This window comes from Ochlerotatus camptorhynchus, unplaced genomic scaffold (assembly GCF_037179485.1).
Source record: "Ochlerotatus camptorhynchus isolate MF236.1 unplaced genomic scaffold, CSIRO-AGI_Acam_v1.1 ptg000062l, whole genome shotgun sequence".
Classification (NCBI taxonomy): Eukaryota; Metazoa; Arthropoda; class Insecta; order Diptera; family Culicidae; genus Ochlerotatus; species Ochlerotatus camptorhynchus.
This window is the reverse complement of record NW_027040552.1, coordinates 109601-132936: the sequence shown is the minus strand read 5'-3', so window position 1 is coordinate 132936 and position 23336 is coordinate 109601. Positions and strand designations below refer to the sequence as shown.

Sequence of the window (23336 nt, the reverse complement as noted above, 5' to 3'; positions counted from 1 at the left end):
AAAAGTTTGATCAATTTTCAATAGTTTACTATTGATAAACAACTATAATATTCATACCAAACGAATCTTACATCAAATTTTAATCAAGTGGTTTAATATGATTCGAAATCCATCCAAGTTATAAGCGTTCAAAACCTTACACTATTTCGTCACACTATTTTTTCGATTTGCACCCCAGTTTATTCCACAAAGACGTAGTTCATACGTCAATATTAACCATCAGCATGAACTACTCTCACAATATTTGAACGAAGTATCAAGACTGATATTATGATCAGAACTATTCAAGACCTTCAATACTGCGGATCGCTAACCGAAAATAATCTGACGAAGCGAATTTCAATCGAATCTCTAGTATCCAGCCTTGTAGTATCGATACTCTCTAGTTTTGCCTGTTGTGAATCAGTCGAAGTTTTCATTATTCAGTATTTTACAAGAAAACTGCACGTGCTGATGCTTAAGGGTTTGGAAGATGACGGAAAGTAAGTGTATTTACACAAGTATTGTAGGACTTTTATTAGTCATAAGTATTTACAGGAATTTTCATTGCCAACAAGTAGCTGGTTTACCTTTTAATGGAAGGGAAAGTTGTGACCGAGCTGTTGGATCATGAACAAAAAAAAAAAAATCCAATTATGTTTGCATATAAACGCCAAAGCTTATTCTTAGGAATACGACCAGAAGAAGATCTTGCGTTAATATGTAAACATAATTTCTCGAAAATGCAATACACGAGTATTCAGCTTAGTATTCTTCAAAACGGCTCAGATATTTATCCAGCGTATGGCAAAATTCTTGAAGCAAAGGAAATGTATTACATATCCATCTGGTAAATTGTAAAAGGGACTATAGGATAAACTAAAACTGTACAGGAATATAGATTTCGCCATCCGTGGCATTAATTAGGCTTCAAGAACTTCTAGACCACACTACGACCCGCCTAATAAGCAGTCAGGATCCTGTTGAAAAACTGCAACAGTTCTATGGTAGCTATGAACTAACCGATATCTACAAGTGGGTGTGTGATGGCAGCAGTAATCACAACAAATATAAGCAAGGTTTTAGTGACGAACTCAAATACGGTGATGTTAAGGAATATAGTGATTCGAATTTTCGACCCCTCTACGTATAGTAGCAAAGCAAAGTGGGTCAGCTACGGAGGACATTTTTTGGGTCAATACTCTACCATCATCAGTTACTCTATGTTGCCCAAGAAAATTACCGTTTGCCAAAGAAAATGCACAGTTAACGTCACAATAAATTGAGCATATATAAGGCAAATCGGCCTGCTGAATCCAACCATATACCGATCAAATGGTATCAAGCTTCCAGTTGTCCGATAACTGTATTTCAGTATAGTCGATACAAAAGTTGTGAATTATGTTACCGGTACCAATACCTAATCCTATTTGTTGATACCTAATGCTTCCAAATGTTGATTTTCTGTTGACAATATAGAAACTATTGAAAAACTGGTAAATGTCCAGCATTGTCCAAAAGCGTCGAATTAACTAACAAATCTACCAATTACCTACATGCGTATGCTGCTTCCCCAGCACAGTCGTCAGAGAGTAGTAAGTAGACGAAACAAGTCGAAGTGGCATTCGCCTCCGACCCTCGGGCGCGTGCGAATAGGGAGGATGGAATTGCGTAATATTTTACACACTCATCGCCATATTCAGAACCAAACGCAAATTCTCTAAGATAACTACCATCCGTCGTCTGGCTCGCCGTGGCGGTATCTGACGTATCTCCGGTCTGACTTACGAGGTGTGCTGAAGGTGTTCCTGAAAAATGAGATCCGTGATGCTGTCACCTACACTAAACACGCCAAGCGTAAACGACCATGGATGTCCTCTACGGCTTTTTTTAGGGCCATCAAGCTTATAGCAGTAAAGAGTTGGAATAGAATTTATCTGTGTCTGTTTGTCCATATTCAGAACCACAAGCCACCAACGACCACACAAAATGCTATCCAAAGTTGTAATCTTGTAACCAAACTTGGAAGCAGGGGTGCAAGTGATTTTGATTGATTCTCTTAATCAACTTTTTCTTTGAAAAAAATTACTACAAATTTGGTACGCCTACAATTCAAAAACGGAAAGACTTGAGATAATAGATAGTTGATCGATTAAAAGAACTAAATGCTCTTCATATTTATTCCGTCCACTAGCGGTCCTACGTCAAGCTTCTGTTCGTGCCCCTAGGCACAGACCCTTCTACTTTTTTTTCAAATCTAAACTTGTCTGAAGACACCAACTTGATTAAACTGCATCTTTATGCACTTTTTTTAGTTTTTACCTGAATATCACCCTCTTGGACCACTGTGCATTGGCATTTGGTATTCGAGATAAGACAAAGATAGGATGCGGAGGGCCCGCTTAAGGGGAGCGTAACTCATGTTATGGTTTCCATTTATTAAATAGCTCAGATAGGCTAGAAATGACAGGTTCAGAATGTACCATATTTTAATTTTAAGATAAATAGTTTAACTCAATTGAAACATTGAGTTGTATAAACTTGACGAATCATACATCTAACATAGTAGTAGTTACAGTGTCACATGATATAATAACCACTGCCTGCAACTAATGTTGAAGGGGCCGGCAGGGCTGATTACGGATCAAAACAAACATAACTGTAACACTAAAATGATTCCGAAACTAACACTCATTCATTGCAGCTTCTCTTGAAGATGGCTGGAGGGACATCCGTTCCGCCATAGGTAATGCTGCTGCAGCGGCACTAGGTACTGTGATCCCGGACCGAATAAATGACTGGTTTGACGGCGAATGCAAACTGTTAGTAGAGGAGAAGAATGCAGCACGGGCGAGAATGCTGCAACACCGCACGAGATTGAATGTGGAGCGATACAGACAAGCGCGGAACAGACAAAACTCGGTTTTCCTAAGGAAAAAGCGTGAGCAGGAAGACCGAGATCGCGAGGTGATGGAAAATCTGTACCGCGCAAACGACACACGGAAGTTCTACGTGAAGCTAAATAGTTCGCGCAAAGGCTTCGTGCCGCAAGCCGATATATGCAAGGACTTGGACGGTGACCTTCTCACGAATGAGTGTGAGGTGATTGAGAGGTGGAAGCAGTACTATGACGAGCACCTCAACGGTGAAGCAGCAGAAAACGAAGGTGGCACGGCCACAGACCTTGGAGCACGCGCAGAAGACGACAGGCTAGTAGTAGTAAAATTATGTTTATTTCTGTTGATTATGATAGTACATTGATTTATCATTTTAATTGATTAGCCTACTTGGCTCTTCATCTTTGTTTAATTTGATATTATAATTTAATATTTGCGTTTTTCAACTAGTTTACAGAATATCCCTTTGGGGATGTGTTTTATTTGAATTGAAAAAAGTGATAACCTACCTAACTACTAGTATAACATAACCTAACGTGCTAGATCACGTATGATCTGATGATCTGATCTCAGACAGGTGTCTCTGAACCTTTCCAGGATGAATACTCTCCGTTCTTCTAATGTTTGAATTCCAGCCAGGAAGTGGATCTCAGAATTTCTAGTCCGCGGGGGACTGTTTAGGACTATCCTAAGGATCTTGTTCTGGATCCTTTGGAGTTTAAGGTGATGGCATTGTGCGCAACTCTCCCAGATTGGCATACCATAAAGGATTACAGGAAGGATTATTTGTTTGTAGACAGCAAGCTTATTTTTCAGGGACAGGGTTGACTTCCTGTTGATAAGTGGATACAACGATCTTATCAAGATGTTGCACTTGGTTTTTGTTTTGTCAACGTGCTCCCTGAAAAGAAGCTTGCTGTCTAGTGTTAGCCCGAGGTACACGACCTATTTGGACCATTCCACCACTGTACCGTTCAGGCAGATCTTGTTATTCTCCGACGGAACAAGTCTAGGAGATTTAGAGTGTGGAAAGATAATGACCAGGGTCTTTGCCGCGTTGATACGGATCTTCCAGCTGTTAAATATTCAGACAGGTCGTCCAGGCCTCTCTGAAGTTTGGCAGTCAAAGCTCCGATGACCCTACCCCTGTAGACGATGGATGTGTCATCTGCAAACAGAGACAACGATCCACCATTAGGGAGAGCCGGCATATCGGAGGTGAACAGATTGAATAGGATGGGGTCAAGGATGCTTCCTTGTGGAACCCCGGCACCGATGTTGAAAGCATCCGATTCAGAGAGACTCGGAACGTCCTGTCTGATAGATAGTTGTTTATGATCTTCACTAGGAAGATTGGAAGACCGTACTGCTGCAATTTGAACACCAGGCCATCATGCCAGACATTGTCGAAAGCTTTTTCAACGTCCAACAACGCCATTGCAGATGTTTTCGAAACAGACTTGTTCCGTCTGAGAATGTTTGGTACTCGAGTCAGCTGGTGGACGGTCGAACGACCTCTCCGAAAACCAAACTGTTCCTCGAGTAACAAGTTTGTTTTCATCGGCAGATGTTAGGAGCCGGTGGTACAGTGCTCTTTCGAACAGTTTTGATAACCCTGAGAGAAGGCTGATTGGTCGATAACTTGAAGGAGAGGACAGATCCTTCCCAGGTTTCCGGATGGGTATGACTTTAGCTGACTTCCAACACGACTGGAAGTAGCCAAGTCTGAGGCACTGATTAAAAATCAGTGCCAGATGGTTGTAGAATCTGGAACTCAAGTGTTTGAGTTCCAGATTCAGGATGTTGTCGAAACCTGGGGCTTTCATGTTTTTAGATGATTTCATATAGGCTAACAGTTCGTCAGCCGTAATCTCGGATTCCTCTGGAAAAATGTTAAGAATCTGAAGAAGATTGGTTGCATTTTCAGCAACCTCAGATTCATGAGGGCTGACGATGTTTTGTCCGAGATTATGGGAGCTGACGAAGTGTAGACCTATAGCGGCAGCCTTCTCTTCAGGAGTTATCAGATGAACCACTGGGTCACCGGGACGATCCAGTGGGTTCAGTGGGGGAATAAGCCTAGGCTTGTTTTTAAGAATTTCCAGAACGGCTTAGCACAATCTGGGAGAGAGCGGATCTTTCCAGCAAAATCGTTATTTCTGAGATCCACCATCCTGGCCTGAATGATCTTTGTTAATCGATTACAATTGGTCTTCAAGTTATGCAGGCCAGTACGCCGGTACTACCTACGAATGGTGTTACGAAGTCTAATGAGATCTTTGGTAGGGCTGTCAAGGTTCAGAGTGTTACTCACCTGTCTGGATACTGGCACGTGATGTTCCCTGGCCCGGGAAATTACCTCCTCGATGGTTTGTAGACACCGGTCAACATCTTCCGACGTCCTCGGTTGGACATCGTAGTCGATGGTTGTGTCGACGCAGTGTTGATATTGCGCCCAGTTGACTCGATGGTAGTTGCGCCGGGAAGCTTCGAATCGGTTTACCGAGGATCCAACTTTGGCCACCACCGGGTAGTGGTCCGAGCTCAGCTCCTGGAATGCCACAGGTTGCGAGACGTTGTGTCCCATGTTGCTTACGAAGATGTCGATGGTCGCAGGCTACCGGCCCCTGATCTTCAAGAAGTTGAGGAGGAGATCGATCGACTGAAGAACAAAACATTTGCGAGAGAGTTCGTGGGGCAATGCCAGGCGGAATTCATGGGTGACCGCGCTACCACGGACCAAATTTTCGCGATTTGGCAGGTTCTGCAGAAATGCCGCGAATACAACGTGCTCACACATCGTTTGTTCATCGATTTCAAATCCGCATACGACACAATCGATCGAGATCAGCTATGATGGCAGATTATGCACGAGTACGGATTTCCGAATAAACTGACGCTATTGGTCAAGGCGACGATGGATCGAGTGATGTGCGTTGTTCGAGTATCGGGGACACTCTCGAGTCCCTTTGAATCTCGAAGGGAGTTAGGCAAGATGATGGACTTTCTTGTCTGCTATTGAACATCGCGTTAGAAGGTGTGATCAGAAGAGCTGGGATAGACACGAGTGGCACAATCTTCAGGAAGTCCATCCAGCTTCTTGGCTTCGCCTATGACATCGACATCATGGCTGAAGCTAGCCGGATTGGACTTGTCATCAACGCAATAAAGACAAAATACATGAAAGGAAGAGGTTCTAGGGAAGACAATGCTAGCCTTCCACTCCGGGTTCAGATTGACGGTGACGAAATCGAGGTGGTCGATGAGTTCGTGTGGGCTCACTAGTGACCGCCGAAAATGATACCAGCAGAGAAAGTCAAAGACGCATTATGGCAGGGAATCATGTCTATTTTGGACTCCGGAGGACGCTCGGGTCGAATAAAATTCCGGTGACCGGTGGTCCTCTACGGCCTGGACTATGCTCGTGGAGGACCAACGCTTGGTGTTTTCGAACGGAAAGTGTTGCGTACCATCTACGGTGGAGTGCAGATGGATGACGGAACGTGGAGGAGGCGCATGAACCACGAAATGCACCAGCTACTGGGAGAACCATCCATCGTCCACATTGCAAAAATTGGGTGACTACGGTGGGCTGGGCACGTCGTAAGAATGCCGCACGACAACCCAGTGAAAATGGTTCTAGAAAGCGACCCAACAGGACCAAGATGAAGAGGCACGCATCGGGCAAGTTGGATCGACCAAGTACAAGGCGATCTGCGAACCCTTCGCAGACTACGAGGCTGGCGAAATGTGGCCATAGATCGAGTAGAGTGGAGACAACTTCTTCGGACAGCAGAGGACAACAAGACCTTAGCCTGATTGGTAAGGTTAGTCATTGCTCTTTAAGTCATAAAGTAGTTTTATTTATTTTCGGTGGACATTGGCCAAATTTGGATTTTTCATATATAATCCCAAACAGGATCTAGATTATTTAATAGTCTAATTACCTCAAGTCCGCGCTCAGTCGCAATTTGTAATGTGATTAATCAACACTCAATGGGTAAAGTAAGAAAACTGAGATGAATTTGAAACAAAGGGAATTAGGAGTGTAGAGTAGACTTGTGCGCCGATCAAAATATTTTCGGCAGCGGCGTGATCTGTTGTTTTCTGCCAGCGTTGGTGGCGTGGCGGCGTCACGCCGTTTGCTTTCGGTGGCGGCGACGTGGCGGCGTGGGTCAGCGTGAGTTTATTTTTAATGATTTAGAAAAAAAAAAATACTTTACAAACCAATCGCACATGAACAAAAAATGCTATCCACATTTGAGTTCAGATTACTCAAAATCGCTAAAACGTAGGTCACTCATTGTTTGAGTAAATTTTCCGACACTTTCATGGGGAAAACTTCTCGAATATGGGAAAAATCTATAAAAATTGAACACATGTTGGACTTGTACTAGTAGACAGACTAAAACCATAATCAGTTTTCCTCATATTCGAGAAGTTTTCCTCGGAAATTCTTTGGAAAATTTACTCATTACCCACGTTTTCGCGAATTTGAGTAACCAGAACTCAAATATGATTAACTCTTACTCAATTTTGTGTCGTTCTCATTGGCCGTGCATGCGGAATTTGTTTAGAAATGGATTCCCAGTCCAGTCGAGGAAATCGTTAGGGTTGGACATGTTCTCGACTTCCCTGGGCATAGAGTATCATTCTGTTTGCCATGCAATTTCATTCTGTGATTTCATGCACTGGTTGGCATAGAAAGCTCTATATTATTAACTTATGAAGTGATTCAAGAACACTAAGTTGAGAACAGACGAAAGCGCGTTTAAGAGCGAAAGAAAAAGCCTGCCCTTTATCCACGAAACATGATTATATAAGTGATTTCTAATATTATTGGGTGCGAGGGGCAACAGTGTCTTGCCCCCCTTAATTTGGTGACTATGACAGAGACTGACGAAACATAAAGGAAATAAGTTAAACAAGAAGAATGATTTCAAAAACAAATAAAAACGACGATGATGCAAGTTGCAACTACAAACTAATCCTACCTTCCGGTATCCCACAAATCATTTTCCATTACCGAACGTCACCTTCTGCTAAATACCACCCACCCAAATGACACTAATCAACTAGACAGTTGACGTCCAAGCAGCAGCAGCAGCAGTGGCAATCAAATTAAACTGGGATGGAAAAACAAACACGAAATAATCGAAATAATTGCAACAAATAGCAGCGCACTCACTATAGAATGCCTTGTCAAGCCGCACTCTTTCAAACTCGAATAGCAAGTGGGTCAAACTCGCTGTAGTCGTCGTCGTCGTCGTCGTTGGTAGGTAAAGGTATGAGTCAGTAGACATCATCGTCATCATCGTAATCGGTTTGTGTAGCTGTTGTTGTTGTTGTTGTTGTTGATGTTGTCGTGAGCAGGCACATGAATGAAATGAGTTTGATTTTAGAGCGGCTCGGAAAACTATCAGGGTTGCGTGATCCAGCCAGGTGCCCTATTCGGAAGCAAGCAGCTTATTGTGCTCCGCCGGAGAGCTGCCCGTTTTGTTGATTTAAGTTTGTTTTGTGTACGTTTATTTATTTATTTTTCAATTTCATTGGATCCGCACGGCGGCGGTGCACCGCGGTCGGTGGTGGATGGTAACGAAACGATTTTCTACTTTACACGGCTGGCATGCTGCTGCTGCTGCTGCTGATGTTTGAAGGGTTCGACCTGTCAACCCGTGAAGTACCGCATGTTTGAATACGCTTCGATGCAACATTCCACTACAGGCTACACTTATGCCCGTCTATACAGTAGCTGTCAATTGCCGTGATCGTCATCGTTAAATATCGATTGATCGGTGTGTGTGTTTTTTTTTGTGTGGAGGAAGTGGGCGGTAGTGGAAATAAATTGGAAAGCAATCAAAACGAAGGTTCAAAATTGCTTTGCCTCCCGGTGAGGCTTGATCAGCTGGAAAATTGGAAAATTGTTTTTCACTTCACACGATGTTGGAATTTGATGGCATGAAGTTTGTTTGTTCTTCATGGTTAGCGAGTGAGATGTTTAACCCTTTGGGTATAGGTTTTAAGTTTGATTTTTTTGTTATAACATCGCTTAGCTTAGATTTAAGTGACAGAAACGCTGGCTTGTACAATCTTCGATAGTTACTTTTCCGGCATCCTTGTTACAGATCCAGCCCATCATCTCTTGTCATATTTAAAAGCTTTAGAACATCAGGTCCGTTGATACAGCTTGCTCATCTGGAGCATGGAGAGTTAAGGTCTAGGAAATGTGGGACGCTCATGAAACTGCAGGTGAACTGAGTTAATTGACGTTCCATTCTACAACAGGGAAATTCTCACCGTAGGACCTTAGGACCAGGAAGGCATCTGGAGCTGTGCAGTATGTTCAACTGCTCTGTGTATTTTTTTTTGCATTAAATTCAATTTTATTCATTCGTTTTTGTTTAACAATCGTTGCCCAAACATTTTAAGTGATATCGCTTAACAGCTTTTCAGTATTTTTTTTTGTCGCAAATTGTAGCGTCTTGTTGGTTGATAGAACAGTTTGAACAATATTACTTTGTTCTGTTTCATTTTATTTACTTTTTTACTTTTCTAACTAGCCTAATTTAAGCTAACTATTTACATCCTCTATTTACAAAATTCTAGGAATATATATTCCTAATCGTATGCCATTCTTAGACTAGGGCTCTGGCTCGATGGCGTCTTTTGTATAGTTCTATCCTTTTTGTTAGTGGGTCAAAACCTGCTAGCCGAGTGACCTCGAGTGTCAGTGCACGTGATGGAAGATTCCAGATCAGTTTCAGGAACTTATTTTGTACGATTTGGAGTTTTCTGAGATGAATTTTGGCGCACATTTTTCACACTGGAGAGCCATATTCCAGCATAGGAGACACTACCTGCTTGAATACAGCAAGTTTGTTTGAATCCTTTGGCAGGTCCGTGTTTGGTCGGAAATCAGGCTGGTTTGCTTCTAGGAACCACTGATTTGGGCTGATAGGATCTGAAGCCGGGAGGAGCTCCGCCTGGTGATGGGTTCCGTGTAGTTGTTGATTAGGAAGCGGCAGGGGTGGCAGAACTGGTACAGGTCTCGATCGTGGTGGTAGTAGTTCGGGGAATGAATGCTCTGTGTATTGTCGATACAACTGTGTGTTCCTAGTTGTACCCATTTGTAATTCGAGCAGCAATCGAGCCTATCAAGACCGTGAAGATAATTAATATTCCTATCCATTTTTTTTCAGCAAACATAGCAGAAAGCTTTTATCCATCAACAAGCAGTTTTCTGTTTACATGCCCTGTTCACAAGAATGAAAGAAAATAAAACAGCCATAGCCCTTTGATAGGCAAGCAAGAAATAAATAAAGAAAACCTAGCATAATGCAACTTCATAAACGCACGCAAGAACCCTTTTCTTCGGAACCCCACTCCCATTATCTCCCAATGCAAAGCGTGAATTCATCGCCCCGTTCGGAAGGGCGAGCGAGAGACCTTTTATGCCGCCCCGTAGGCCCTGGGTATGAAATAGTCCATCCTCACATCCAGCTGGGGACGTGCGGCAAAACAATAAATAACAACAACACAGACGGAAAGCCGCCCAAACACGCCAAAGATGGGAATTCGTTCCGTACGCCTAGGCATAGCGTGGGCAGAGGTGCAAGGTGGAACAAAAATAAATAAAACAATTTATCAAGTAAATTATTTATTCCCTTTGATCATAGAAAATTTGAATTCCATAAATCATCCCTCCATTATGCATGAAGAAAACGAAAAAAAAAAAATCAAGCACTATTCTGGTCACTTTTGGGTTAGAACAGAACGGAACGAAACGTGTAAGGCTTCCTCTACCCCGTCTTTGCGCCAAATTGCTGCTGGAAGCGGGGCAAATCTTAAACTTAAATCCATTTTTAACAAGCACAAGGAAACGCACCGAGATTGGTATCGGGAACTTGCAGCCCAAAGTCGCCACCGTCGTTGCGGAAAATGAAGCCATTTGAATGCCGGCAAAGGTTCATTTTGAAGTCATGCTGTATACTGATGCGGGCAGTTAAGCGTTGGTTTGTGGCCCCGAACGGGACAAGAATGTTGATGCTTTTATTTTATTGGTGACGAGTTAATTTCACATAAGTCAGAGCGGAAAACAGACGGAGGAATAAGACTTTGCTTTCGGGAGAGCTTTGGGGGACCATGCGTTATGGGGTGCGAGTGATTTACGATCGACCTTAATTAAGTGGTCCCTAAGAGAGATACGGGGATGTGGCTTCATATTGAGGGCTATGGTATCCCTGATGGCTTAAGGAGCTTTATATTGAAGTCATTAGAAGGAATCTCAATAACTAGGTAAGGAAAATTCCGGACGCAGACTTTTAAACAATATTGCAAGACATGCGACTCTAGGCTGCGAATTCTGAAAACGATCGGGGCTAGGATTCCGCGTGGGCAACGTAACTCTTTGTTTTGCATCGGTTCGGCAATCATCACTTCACGGCTTATCTACGGCATTGTACTCGTCAGCAGAGCGAAGGACTCCGTGATTCAAAATGTTGCTCCCGTCTACAACCGGATGGTCCGGTTCGCCTCTGGAGCGTACGTCACCATCCCGATTCCAGCGATTATGGCTGAAGCGGAGACCTTACCTTTTGGCCTGGTTGGCTTGTGTTACCATTCGTATGCTGTAGAAGGAACACAGAAATATCGACCTTCCAGTTGTACAACGAGCAACCGACCGTCTTATGATGGTTGACGAACGACTCCCGAACATCGCTGAGCGGATGCGTTTCATCAACCGAAGGTGGCATGAGCCCAAGCCACGGATTGTATGGGACGTGGGATGGCAGGTGAAAGCTAGAGATCCCCCGGATACAGTGCGTCCCATTGTGCAGGAATTACTTTCAAACCGGTTCAATAATTCTTCTATTGTCTACACTGAAGGATCAAAGTGTGACAACGTAGTAGGTGCAGGGGTATTCTGTGGCAGTTTGCAATAGGCCTTCCGTCACAGTGTAGCGTTTTTTCGACGGAGGCCTTTGCTATCAAATCGGCTCTCAACACTGGTATATCCAACGAATTGGTCATCCTGTATGACTCGGAAAGTTGCCTTTTGGCAATAGAAAGCGCCAAATTACAGCATCCCTGGATCCAAGAGATCGAAGTGGTGTTAAGAAACCGCCCGACACAACATTGTTGGATTCTCGGCCACGCCGGCATCCGTGGCAACGAAAAAGCAGATCGACTCGCCGGCGAAGCACGCAACAGTACGCCACTCAACGTCACCATCCCAAAGGAAGGCTGCCATCAAGGCAATGAATCATGCCATTTGTCTGCTATAGGAAGAACGCTGGATACAATTAACGGAAGTCAAGTTGAAGGAGGTTGTTCACTCGGCTGTCCATAGAAGAAGATCACTCTCAATGTGTGTGACGCGATCGTCTGTTTTCTCGACAACAACCATTGTGTGGTCCTTCTCATTGTTCTTCGTCAGCAGTTCTTTCAATCGATGCGTCGTCGACTTTGGAAAGCAACCGTTTCATGATGAATGTGTGAGTGCACGTTCTGCGTCCGAAGCAATGGAAGCGCTCTGACCCCCGTTGGTGAATTTTCCATACAATGAAACCACTGGAAGCGGCTCCCGTTCTGATGGAGGAGGCTTATTGAATAGCGTAAGATAAAATGTTTATTGTGTTGTACCTTTTGATTATAGCTTAGGGTGTCCCAAAATTGCACTATGTCTGGAAATCTGGGAGCTGTGCGAAAGTCCGGCTTGATTCCAAATCTCCACAGCTTCGATAGCCACAACTTGAATGCTTTTTCCGATTGAAAGCTGTTGGGTTTCATGCTTGAATCGAAAGCAACGACGGCCAACTCCGACGGTAAACGGTTTCTGGACAAATGCATCCTCGCAATACCGGTGATGAGATCCGACTTGGGCTTGGTTTTTGGTGACATGATTTTCTTTTTTGGTTCTGCTTGCTACGGCAATCAAATGGGAACTAATAAATTGTGTGATCCCTCTCCGCTCATATATCCTCCTATTGAATTCTAGAAACTTCGAAACAAATGTTATCAAATGATTTGCAACAAAGTAGGTGATTTGTATTTATCGATTTCAATGATAGTTTGATTTGCTGGTGGACATACTACAAGTATTGAAATTCTGAACTTTTTTTTCCACAGTAAATCACAAATAACTTTGTAAAGATTAAAAATGAGGTTAAAGTGTCTTCGGCAAAGTTTCCCATATTTTTGCTGCATTTGATTGATAATAGCGCTATGTTTGATACCCACTTTTGATGATTGAATTCAGTGATGTACAACAAAAAAAAACATTGTATAGTGAACAAGAATCCTTGGCTCTGTAAAATTAATTCAGTTGAGCCTTATCAAATAAATTAATGACCAAAAAAATTGAAAGAGGTTAAACGCGAGAGTGGACTGACCAGCAAAGTTTCACCGATCAGCGAGTGCTCACTCGACAATGGCCATACAAGGCTTACACACGAGTTTTTGCTGAAAAAAATCATCACCACCGGTTTGCGAATGCTGCGGGACTGTCGAGGATGTCCGCCACGTAATTTTGCCCTGCAAGAAGTTTGAAACAGCCAGAGTAAAATACGATATTGAATCAACCAGCCTACATACGGCGTTATGCAACGACGCTGACAAGGAAAAGCAGTTGCAGGAAGTCAATATGTATCGAAGAATCTAAAGGAAACTCAGGAAATAAGAAGGTGATGAAGAGGAAACAGAAGAAGACGCAACGGATGAAACGTGGTAAAGAAGACGAAAGAAGATGAAAAAGACAACAGGATGGAAGCTGACGAAGAAGAGGGTAAAAGAAATTGTAGAAACTGAGAAGATGATGGAGAGGAAACAGAACAAGACCGAGCAAGAGAAGATTAATGGAAATATAACTGAGTGAAAATCAATGAAAAAAGGCGGATGAAGAAGGTGAACCAGAAGAATGTCCGCAGAAGGAAAAAAGAAGACACGGATTCAAGGCGAAACAAGAAAATTACGAAGGAGGTGTAAAGAAGAGAGAAGAAATTGAAGAAAAGCGGACAAAAGCAGACGAGAAGAGGATTATAAGGATGCTGACAAAGCGAAGTGGAACAGCAATTAGAGCAAATCGAAAAAATGGCGGATAGTAAGAAATGCACGAAGGCTCACAGTGGGGCAGCGAAGCCATTCGCGTCACCAAAACCTTTAGCGCCGTTGGTTTGCTTTCTACAGCGATACAATGTTCTACCCATTATTTTGTAAATTATGCTTTATTATAAAGTTATAAAGTTATTAATTTTTTTTTACAGTGATTAGTGTAGACCTTTTTGGGTAAAATAACGACCACAAATCAACAAGCAACTGCTGGCATTTTCATGTAAAATCTTTTGAATATTGCATATGGTAGATTCTTTCAAATTTGTTGAAATTTTGCTTTGTGTGTAAAACATGATAAGATGTTATTGATCTAAATTGTGGACTGTAAGCTGCACTATTCATTTTTAAATCGATGATTGTAGCTCAGTAATGCAAGCAGGGCTGGAGTTTGAAAGGAGCATGAAAATGAACACTGAAAACGAAATGAAAATTATTTTCGTTACTTAATCTTTTATACCTATTTACCTTCAATCTTCTGACTCTAGGAGACATAAAATTGCTGGTTTAAAATGTACATCCTTTCTCGTTGGAATAGATCTCATTGTGGATAAAAGTGGATCTGAAGAAAGCAGCATATTATGGAAAACGTCCTCCATAGAGTCCTTTCGACTTGTTTTGCGACTGTATCGTTTCCGAGATATTCTGAAGTCTTTATTTCTGGCTTCCTGAGCCTTCTCGCTTATTTGCAATTTGGATTGCTTACGATCCGTTGATTAAAACCTAATGGACAGAGGCTGGCATTGGGTACCATTTATAAAGGCTAACATAAAGACGAGCATTTGACTATATAGGAGAAAAAAAGGAAGAAAAAAACGTAATTTTAGAGGTTTGTTTTCCTAATTACCCGATATCTCACTTAATGTGAGTCATAGTGTTTTGATGTCCTGGACAACATTTCTCAAAACTTCAAATTACACAACTTTGCTCAAAAAACCATTCAGCTAGGATGCTCCGTTCGAAAGATATACTCGAGCGCCACCTATGTGGCGTAAAAATAAACTAATATGAAACTTTCAAAATATGGCGCTTTTAATATTGAGCAACTTTGTAGAACATTGTATCGCGGCCACGCGAATGGCTTCCCTGCCCCACTGTGACACGAAGAAAACACAGATGATGATGAAAGAAGACAATGAAAAGATATAAGAAGTAAAGGTAAACTTGATAGAGAAGAAGACATGAAAACAAGAGATGAAATGCAATTAGCATGCTGATGATGAACCAGAACCAGAAGGAAATGAAACGAGCAAAGGAGACAAAAGCTAAGTGAAATTTTATGTCGTTTTCGTTTTTGCGGTGTAGCTACACCGGTGCTACACTGCCGTACACCGAAATATTTTAGGGTGTAGATATAGGATGCACCTTTGTTTACAAACAAATGATGTTGAGTTGTCAAAGACTCGCGCTTCCCAGACAACAAGAATGCACGTATATTCAAAGTTGTTTTCGTGATATACAAACATATATACAAACAAACAAGTCGTATATAATGCAAAAAAAATGTCCTATACGTACAAAAGTGGAGGCCATATACGTGCATATTTTCGTTTAATTTTAACCAAGTTGATTTAACATCATATACGATTTGATCTGTAATAACAAATCCATTTTGAAAAGTCTTACGATGTAAACCGATTTAATTTGTGATACAGTACGACGGAAAAATGAGTCATCGAATATAAGTCGGAAATTTGCATTCAATACGATTTAACTTAAACATAATGCGAGGTATGCCATTCTAATATGCGATTTTGACTTAAACTGTAGCAATTTACGATACTGTCTGTACATTGTTATACGACTTCTGGTTGTCTGGGGTTATTCCTGCTTACACTACACCAGTGCTACACCGCAAAAACGAAAACGACATTAGTTGTATCAGTGCTGTGTTCCTAAAATTTGAGCTAAGTGGTCGCACCCAATATTGACCTGCGCCCTTAAAATATAAATCTGCCTAAAATAACGATGCGTCCGCCCCTGACGTAGTTTAAAATAGTGTATTATCTAGTTGATATGGTACGTTGCAAAACATTTGCACTTTATCGATGCTGCATGATGAGCGGCACCGTACTATACAGATGTCGAAGGTGGCATTTGACACACAACGAAAATCCCAGGGGCGGAAAACCGGTCTAATATTCCTTGCGCATCTACAAAGTCCCTGTATCCTTACTTCTTGAAATTGTGATTAGTTTCCAAAAGTTCTGTCAACATTTTCCAAGCATCATATTTTATCTTTTCTTATTTATTTCATATCATACTTTACTTTCTCAAAAATTCAGGAAATACCTTGAACAATTCAGAGTTGGTTGGAAATGCTAACATGAAGCTTTTAGTGTGATAATTTATTAGCTAGAGAATGATCTGGATAGTTCCGTTAGAGTACGGCAGTATGAAAATTGAATAGAAGTTGAAAATGAGCGAAGGGCCATTCATGCGACAGTATAAAGACAAACGCACATCTTTTGCCTAACCCGTACGAAGTACGTGGAGACTTGAAGTATGTCTTCAAGTTTACAGGCAAAAGATGTGCGTCCTCTTTTTGCTCATTACTGACTGCGGCTGTGGAATAGTTCGAGCGACGTTTCATCACTACCTAAAGTAACAACAACAACAATGCTGATGATGGTACAGCACGCAACAACCACCTACTGCTTTCTCTCTGAGATGACCAAGTTGGTCATGACGAGAGGAGCAACACAATAGTTGGGTAAAGAAGAATTGCATTATAACACACCATCGACTGGAAATGCTCTCGCAACGTGGGTCTTCAGGTAGTGATGAAACGTCGCTAGACATATTCCACAGCCGCAGTCAGTAATAAGTAAGACATACTTCAAGTCTCCGCGTACATCGTACGGGTTAGGCAAAAGATGTGCGTTTGTCTTTATACTGTCGCATTAATGGCCCTTCGCTCATTTTCAACTTCTATTCAATTTGCATACTGCCGTACTCTAACGGAACTATCCACGTACCCTCTTCTAAAGATCATTCTCTTGCTAATAAATTATCACACTAAAAGCTTCATGTTAGCATTTCCAACCAACTCTGAAAATCGCTAACTTCGCGTATGAAGTAACATAAAAAAACTTTGAATGACTTGAACAATTTCTAAAAAAATTCCTAAACATTCGTGGGCAAAATCTCGGGCCAACAAAGTTCCCAAAACTACTAGTAAGTAAGAAAATTAAAACCTCCACAGTATGGAGCCCTTACTGCGCTAACCAAAGCAATGGCGCAACGGAGTTTTGTTTCTCCGAGGCACTCGGTCACCCTTCTTAAGTCTTAAGAATGAGGCTTAATAAGGGCAAGATTATGGATATGATGATACTTAAATTTAAAAAAAAAAAACAATAAAATACTGCGTTCAACTCAGAATACCTCTGGTGTTTTTCAAAAAATTACCGAATTTGGTTTCTACGTTGCTGTTAACTTTATTCTGGAGGTCAGGGCTGGAAAGCACCTCAGAGCTTTAGCAAAGCAACTTTGTGCATGCATCTCACAACACTCGGCAAAGAGCGTGTGGTTCTCACATTTGCTTCACACACTCTTTTCCAGCTAATCTGTGAGAAACCGATCCACACAATGAGCGGTACACGCCGTGCGGCGCAGGGAGCGAATACAACAAGCGCTAATGTTATTTGCAGACTTTTCTTACCACGACTGCATGCATAGGAGGAGATGAAGGGCATAACGAAGAATAATTTTGTCTTTTTGCTGGGTTTCCCACACAGAGTGGTGCTCTTTGCGTCGGAGCCGTCAGAGCGATGGGTACACATTGAGCTTTCTTTATTTCTGGGTATGTTGCTTTACACTTGCGCAGAATGAAAGACAAGCAAACTTTATGTTTGCTTGATTCTCACTTTGTTTATTTCAGCAAATCAGTACATTGTGCGCATTGAGTGATCAGATGACAGATCAATTATGATTACTGTTAAGATAGCATAAATTAATCTACAGCATAATAGAATAGCAATGATAAATTTATGTATGCCGGAGACGAACCAGCCCAGGGCTGAAAGTCTCCTTAATAAAGATATATGAAAAAAAAAACAATTTATGTAGATTAATGCTAAATAGCACATCCCATGTGGCTCTCGTACAAGATCCTTACTTTCGTAAAGGAAATTTTTATCTAGGAAACAACGTGAACCCAACTTTTGCTACTTTTAAGTGAAATCCCAACCTCCTCAATCATTTGTGCGTGTCAATAACGCAATCGTAGCTACTCAAATCAAATCATCAATCAGGTTCTTGTTTCAGACGTTCCCCAGAGCACGTGGAATTACTTCCGAAAGTATTAAAGCATTCAGAAAACATTACACTGTCTGAAGCCAGTCTATCCTTAAGCGAATCAATATTTTCTTTACTGAACTGAAGCTTTTCTGAAGCTTTTTTTTTTAATAATAACTTTATTTGTACAGGCTCATTCGAATAAACATGTTTTGAAGCTATTAAATATTTTATGAGCTGAATACACGGATCCAGTGTTTCCAATTTTTTCCTAAGTGATTTAAAACTTTTGTAAAGTTCACTGCTGTTCGAGGTGATTTTGTACGTGCTAAGCTTTTCTGAAATGGTTCAGTGCTTTCCAAAGTGGTCCTAAGCTTTTCTCAAGTTATTCAGTACTTTCTGGAGTGACTCTGAACTTTTCCAAAGTGATTCCAAACTTTCCTAATGCAATGTTAAGTCAGTACAGATAGATCTAGTTTAGTTACAGTGCACTCTCTTTAACTCGATATTGGAGGGACCATCGAGTTATAGAATCTGAATGCCATACAAATTCTCTATCGCAGTAGCCATGAAATGCATGTTTACAACTCGAAATCGGGTTTACTGCCAAAATCGAGAACTTTTTCAATGTGCCACAATTGAGTACTAATGTGGCTTAGCGATAAGAATCAATGCTCCCTTAAGGTGATACTCTAAGGAAGCCTTAGCGTGAAACTTTAAAGACGCAAATGTCAGCTTCCATAAAACATACAAATTTAAAATTGCTACTTCTTGTTTGCTATGCTACTACAAGCAATTTCAAAATTGTATGTTTTATGGAAGCTGACATTTGCGTCTTTAAAGTTTCATGCTAAGGCTTCCTTAGAGTATCACCTTAAGTGAATTCTGTTGAAAAACGATTGGAAAATTCATGGAAGTGAGAAGTCCTACGGTTTTCAACAACGTGAGAATCACGTCAACACATTCCTATCCATTAACTAATTAGCCTACATTTGGATGCGCCCGGCGCTGTAAGTATGAGATCACCAGTTTTTACACATTGCAGATGCATGCTAGTCCTACGCATCGCTAGTTGCTTCTCTGTGTAATACAGGTAATCTGATAATCCCGGAGTAGCAACCGCGAGTGGTTAATCATTCTCATGCTAAATTTTGTCTGTACTATCCGAAGTGATTCAGTACTTTCTGAAGCTTTTCTACAGTAATTCAGTACTTTTGAAACTGATTCCGAAATTTTCTTAAGTGTTTCAGTACTTTCATGAGAGATTTAGAACTTTTTTAAATGATTCTGTGCACCCCAAAGTGATTCCGATTTTTCTGAAGTGATTCAATTATTACAGAGCGATTCAGTTCTTGAGGAAATGATAGCAAGTAGATTAAGTATTTTCCTAAGAGATTCAGAAATTTTCTCAAGTCATTCAAACTATCCGAAGAATTTCCGCGCTTTTCTGAAGTGATTCAATATTTTCAGAAGTGATTTCAAACTTCTCAAAAGTGATTCAGTTCTTTCCGAAGTGATTCGGTTCTTTCGGAAGTATTTTTTTTCCTTGTCGGGTATTTTTATCACTGCGACCATTTTTTCTGATCTATTGTGATATATTCCCCATTTTTTTTTCTTTAGCTATATCAAGATGCCGTATCACTTTTATTAGGAGTGATCGCCATAGTTTGACTAATAGCATTATCCCAGCACGGCATTATACTTCGAATAAAGTGCACAGCCGCATTGGGAGTTGTTCTCCAAATGTCAAAGGGTTCTATCAGCCCCTTGTCGAAGAACTTACGCCTTTTATTAAAAATTTCTGGACAGTGGCATAGCAAATGTTCCGAGTCTTCCTTTTCTATGCCACAGAAGCGACATACATCATCTTGAAGTTTTCCAATCAGCTTCAAGTGATAACGGCTCGGACAATGACCTGGTATAAGACCTGCATATATTCTAAGATCTTTCTTAGAAAGTTCCAGGATTTTGTGGGTCACAGAAATGTTTGGATTAATGAATCGCTTCGACTGCCTAGCAATAGAAGTGTTCTTCCAGTTTTCTTCCACTTTTGAAGATTCCCACGCTTTTAGCTCCATTCTAAGAGATGCAGTCGATAAGCCACAAAAGGGCTCTGGCCCGATGAACTTATGAGAAGATCCGAGTCTTGCTAGTGCATCAGCTCTTTCATTTCCCTCAATCCCGCAATGACCACGAACCCAATATAAGTTGACTTGATTATGACAAGACAATTTTTGAAGTGATTGAACACACTCGCAGACAAGTTTTGATGTACATGTCGCCGACTTTAAAGCATTTAGAGCAGCTTGACTGTCGGACATGACGCATATATTTGAACTCTTATAGTTTCTACGCAAACATATAATGGAACACTCTAAAATTGCTTGGATTTCAGCTTGGAACACAGTTGGCCATCTGCCCATAGGAACCGGGCCAGTTACTCCTGCTCCCACTTGATTGTTCAATCTTGAACCATCTGTATAAAAACAATCGATCCTGGACGAAGAACCGGGCCACCAAATTGCCATGAATTACGCCCAGGGTCAACTACTTGAAGAAGTCGATTAAAATTGTATCTTTTCTCCATCCAGTCTTCGTTGTTCCTCACTAGAGAGTTGATACTAACAGTTTTTAGAATCCTAAGGTGTCCTCTAAGGTCTCCTTCAAAGAATTTCACTGACCTTGTAATCCTTAGAGCACACTTTTTGGCCTCTAATTGTACAAATTGATGCAATGGTAGCATATAAAGCAAAGCATCCAATGCCTTCGATGGTGTACTTTTCATTTCACCGGTTATTGAGAGAGTTGCTATTAATTGGAGTTTTTCTAACTTTCTCTGAGCAACACTCTCTTTTGTTTTTGGTCACCAGACCAATGCACCATATGTAATCCTGGGTTTCACAATTGCCGAGTAAATCCAATGGATCATTTTCGGTTTCAGTCCCCACTGTTTACCGAATGTTCTTTTGCATATCCATAGAGCATTAGTAGCTTTGTTTATTGCCTGCTCTAGATGCATATTCCAATTCATTCGGAAGTGATTACAAACTATCTGTAATCTGTACTTTCTGGAGTGATTCCGAATTTTTCTGAAGTGATTCAGTACTTTCTGAAATGATTCAGTTCTTTCCGAAGTGATTATGAACTTTCTGAAGAGATTCAGTACTTCTGAAGTGATTCCGAATATTTCTGAAGTGATTCAATTATTTTCGAAGTGATTCCGTTCTTGCGGAAATGATTACACACTTTCTGGAATGATTCAATACTTTCCAATGTGAATCCGAAATTTTCTGAAATGATTCAATATTACCCGAAGAGATTCCCCGTTTTATGAAGTCATTCAGTACTGTCTGAAGTGATTTCAAACTTTTATAGAGTAATTCAGCTCTTTCCAAAGTGCTTCAAAGTGATTGAAACATTCTGGAATGATTCTAAAGTTTTCTGGAGTGATTCCAAATTTTTCTTAAGTGATTTAATACATTTTAAAATGATTCCGAATTTCTTGAAGTAATTCAGTACTTTCTGAAATAATTCAGTACTTTCCGAAGTAATCATGAACATTTCCAAAGTGATTCTGAACATCCCTGAGGATATTCAGTATTTTCCGAGGTTATTCCGAACATTTCTCAAGTGATTCAGTGCCTAAATGATTCAATTATTTCCGAAGTGAATTTTCCGCAATGATTCAGTACTTTCCAAAGTGATTTGGAAATTTTCTGAAGTGTTTTCGATTCTTTTCTTTAACATTTCTAAAGCGATTCCGAACAGTTCTAAAGAGATAAAATACATTCCGAAGTGATTCAGTATTTTCCGAAGTGATTGAAAAAATATTTCAGAAGTGATTCAGCACTTTCCGAAGTGAGTCTACAGTTTTATAAAGTGATTCAGTACTTTCTGAAGTGATTTAGTACATTTCACAAGTTATTTAGCTTTTCCAAACTGTATTGAAGCAATTCATCCCGGTGGTAGCTGGGGCAGCTGCCCTAATAAAATTGTTATGGTTATTTTGCTTAACGACGTGTTCCGGGTATCATCCAAACCACTTGTGGAATAGTTCTATGATTTGGGTTATCATTCGTTTATGGTATTTTTTTATTAGGGAGACGTGACATATTGATTTATTCCGACTGGAGTAGCGGCAGCTGCTGGTACCGGTGCTGAACGCCACAAAATTGTCTAAGTCATCGACAGCAGAATTCGTTGTCGTATTTCCTAAATCAGATTTGAAATATCCAAACTTTTGACCGCCCTTGATGCAGCCGGAAGCGTCGGAATTGTTTGGCGTTCCCGTGAATTAAAGTCGTCGAAATCATCATTGGCGGAGGCATCGGCGGACAGATTCTGAGAATTTCATTGCTTGGCTGCTGTTTCTCGCTGAACGTGTTGATGATCTCTTCGGGGTCGGTGTTGCAGTGGGCCGACAAGTTGATGCCCAGATTGGCTGATTTGCTATCCTGATAGGCACCGTACTCACTGGAACCGCATCCACCGCCACCATACCAACCGGTGGAAACTAACGATTTTAAATTGGCTCACTACTTGACTAGCCTATTGGTTCCAAGCAAATCGATGAACGTACCCCATACTACTCAAAATTCTAGTACTAAATTATGTTTGTTTTGATTATCTATGAAAGTTTGACAGGTAACATGAGGGGTTCGTGGATTTTCCTATGTTTTGAGGGGTACATCGATTAGCTTGGGACCGAAGAGAGTACCAGAGCTGAGCCAAAAAGTTGAGCACGTTTCTTCGGGACCTTCTGGTCTTAGAGTTACCTCTATGACCATACTGCATTCCACCTGTCACATCCGACTTGCCCTTTCCGCCAGGTTTTCATCATTTTATCGATCAGCTCACGAATCTTGTGCCACTCTGCCTTGGTCTTTACCGTTTTCATCCAATAAGGTGTAATTCTCCAACGACCGCAGATCGTAGAAGTAATCCTGCAAATGTGTCGCATTGATTTTGTTACGTTACGTTAATGATATGTTAATAATGGAAGGAGAGGGTCTAGTCTGAATCGAACCAACAATTTAATTTATATACAAATATGGATGTTTTGGTTGCCAGTAAGCATTAATTTCCGCTCATCATTTTGACAGGTCGGTCGTCATGCAG

The 23336-nt window shown here is 41.1% G+C and overlaps 1 pseudogene; it reads left to right on the top strand.

Annotated features, from left to right (window-relative positions):
- The window catches only part of LOC135717596 (uncharacterized), an 89219-nt pseudogene that overhangs the window by 47794 nt on the left and 18089 nt on the right, over positions 1–23336 (top strand).